The following is a 3,075-nucleotide window of genomic DNA, read 5'->3' on the forward strand; positions in this document are numbered from 1 at the left end:
ATCTGTTGGAATGCATAGAAAAAGAAACATCTTGCAAGTTGTAGGATTAAAAGCTTTTATCTTCTAAACAACTCAAAAAGTGCATTAAAAAAGCCGAGACTACATATACCCAAGACATGCACAAGATTGAGATTACCTAATCCAAAAAATAGTTCTCTTAAGGAGAACTAAAAAGAAGAGCAAGAGAAAGAAAAGAGCTGAGCTAAAAGCCTAATCGTCTTTGTTCATCTGTTTACAAGTGATTTCTCACCTAGAGTGTAAACACCCCCGCCCGGATATCCCCAACCACCAGGACTACCCGAATGGGAGCGCCTACGGGAGGAGAAAAGTAATAAACACAAAGACAAAGACCACCCCGGCATGTGACTGCACTCTCACCCTGTAATTAAAACACAATAAAAACAAATCATAATAAAACTTTTATATTTTTTTTATTTTAGTGAGAGGTTTATACTCGCCAGTGTACGAGTGCAGTTGTAGTCCAAATTTATATTTATATTTTCTGGATGAATCCAGGTCGTCCACTGAGAGATTTATTTATGGCAAAAGAAAAAGAATGTCACACACACGCACACGCATTTGGACAAATTGACCACAAGATTTTTTATGGTTTTGTTTTTAGACAACAGATACTAGAAAATAAAGTAAGGCAAAAATTAAAATAAACATTAAACGTAAAAATATGAATTTGGATAGTGCTTGAGTTAAGACAATTTCAGTACCAACCCGTTGATTCCCAAATTTTAGCATATAAGATTAGCAACATTAATTTAATTTCAGATATGAGGGTTTGTTATTAAATGCAATTAGAGATGATGATAGTTCTAGGTTAAGCAATCCCCATACATGATATGCGGGATTCTAATTTAAGCAACTACCATAAATTCAATTACAATTAATATACAAAACAACTAAATTAATCATCCGGATTTGGGTATGATAGCGTTTCCAGTTCTAGTAACTCTCATACATGGCATGAAAGCTCTAAGTTAGGCTTACGCTCCAATCCAAACCTAGTGATTTTTTAATAATTAATACACACTCATACTGAAATTTAAATTAATGTTACTTATTTAAAGCGTAGCTTTCTTTGGGAATCATTGGCGTTGGACACTGTCCTTGCCTTAACCCAAGATTAGATTTAGCTACTCATTTTTATTTGAAAGTTAATTGACATAAATTTAAATGACGTAATTTAAATAACAGAATTTAAATGACAAGAAATTTAAAGGCATAAACTAACCGGCCATTTAGGCGGTGAATAATTAAATGACAAGAATTAAAATTGCAGAAATTTAAAAGCACAAATTAACCGGCCATTTAGGCGGTGAATAATTAAATGACAAGAATTAAAATTGCAGAAATTTAAAGGCACAAATTAACCGGCCATTTAGGCGGTGAATAATAAAGTAATAATAAATGACATAAGAATTTAAAAGAAGAAAGAAAAAAGTAAGATTATAAGAGAAAGTACTAAAGAAAATGAGAAAGAACAAGAACAATTCTCAAAGAGAGAATTATAAGGAAACAACTAAACTTTTATTCAAGAATAATAATCACACTTACAAATGCAATCAAGTGAGCTATTTATAGACCACAAGATGCAATACAAACCACACAATTTCAATTATTCAATTAGACATAATTATATCTAATGGGCACTCACACACTTAAAGTTAAATGGATTTTAGCTATAATACACACCTAATATTAAATAGATTTTAGCTAAAATACATACCTAATAAAGCACTCATAAAGTTAAATGGATTTTAGCTATAACATCCACCTAATAGTTAAATGGATTTTAGCTAAAAAACATACCTAATAAAGCTCTCACATAAAAAATAAAAATAGATTTCTATAAATTGGTTTTTAATCTTCATTAGGATTAAAAATAATCCTTGGGCCTTCTCAAAATAATATTTTCCATGGGTTGTTCAAATTGGGCCTTAATTCTTCATGGGCTTGAATTCTTCATGGACTTGATTTCTTCATGGATTTGATTTCTTCATGGATTTGAATTCTTCATGGACTTTAATTTTTCATGGGCTTGATTTCTTCATGGGTTTGATTTCTTCATGGATTTGAATTCTTCATGGACTTTAAGTCTTCATGGGCTTGAATTCTTCATGCCTAAAAAAAAATAATAATAATAATATGGCACATATATATAATAATAATTATATATTATATATATGTATTACACATGGCACATATATATATTAGATTATATTATATATATATATATTACATGCATGCATATAATGATGTATATGTATTATATATAATTTTATATATTATTATTATTATTATTAAATTTTACTTTAAAATTTCATTTCATTCATTTTTCAATTTAAACTTGCATATAACCATAAAATATATATTAATATCTAATTTAAACCATTTTTAAGATCAAAAGAAGGGTATAATTATAACAAAATTTTTACAAAATTAACCACTAATCAGCATGCATACACGAAAATAAGAACAGCGGAAGCAAAGCTCAAGACATGCATGCACTATGGGTACCCCGCTAACACAGCGGTCATAAGATAAGTAAAAGAATACAAACTCTTGTACCGACACACACGAGACTCGAGAAAAAACTTGGCACAGTACGAAATAATAGAGTAAATTCTACTTAGACATCAGAGTGGATAGGGATTGACGAGATTGCCTGTACACCACACCGACTCTGTCGTTAAAGCTGACTCCCTTGCTATGGCCCACGTCGCCACTACCTGGAATGATGGAAAGCAAGGTGAGTCGAGGGACTCAGCAAGCATAAAGAAAAGAAAGGCTGAAGGCTGAACATAACCAAAAAAACTCTCCCCAAAATAAACCCCCAGGTACACACAAGCCATGAGACGCTACAACACAACTGCTCAATAACATTAGAAAATAAAAGCACATACCGGTCATTGGGGCCCACATAAGACACTTGACACCCAAGTCCCATACCAACCTGTCGCTGCCCTGAAAGGCAACAAATATCTGTAACAAACCTGCGCGCGCAATCCCGGGTCGGTACTCCCGTCACCCGTATTCGTCGGTACTCCCGACAACCGAGCCATA

Source organism: Diospyros lotus, chromosome 8 (assembly GCF_014633365.1).
Source record: "Diospyros lotus cultivar Yz01 chromosome 8, ASM1463336v1, whole genome shotgun sequence".
Lineage (NCBI taxonomy): Eukaryota > Viridiplantae > Streptophyta > Magnoliopsida > Ericales > Ebenaceae > Diospyros > Diospyros lotus.